Consider the following 201-nt stretch of genomic DNA (forward strand, 5'->3'; position numbering starts at 1 on the left):
ACGGCAGGCAGGTTTTGACTAACTGTTCCTGCTAGTTAGAGGCCGGCAGGTTATGACTGACTGTTCCTGCTAGTTAGAGGCCATGGCCTTGAAAGGGTCTGGGCATGTTTCAAAGTGTGGTCCTTAGGTCCATTGCCGATCTTTTCGCGGTAGTGGACTCATAGGGCATCCTTCTGATCGTCCCTTGCGTCATGCATGCTG

The sequence above is a fragment of the Penaeus monodon genome, chromosome 22, assembly GCF_015228065.2.
Source record: "Penaeus monodon isolate SGIC_2016 chromosome 22, NSTDA_Pmon_1, whole genome shotgun sequence".
NCBI lineage: Eukaryota > Metazoa > Arthropoda > Malacostraca > Decapoda > Penaeidae > Penaeus > Penaeus monodon.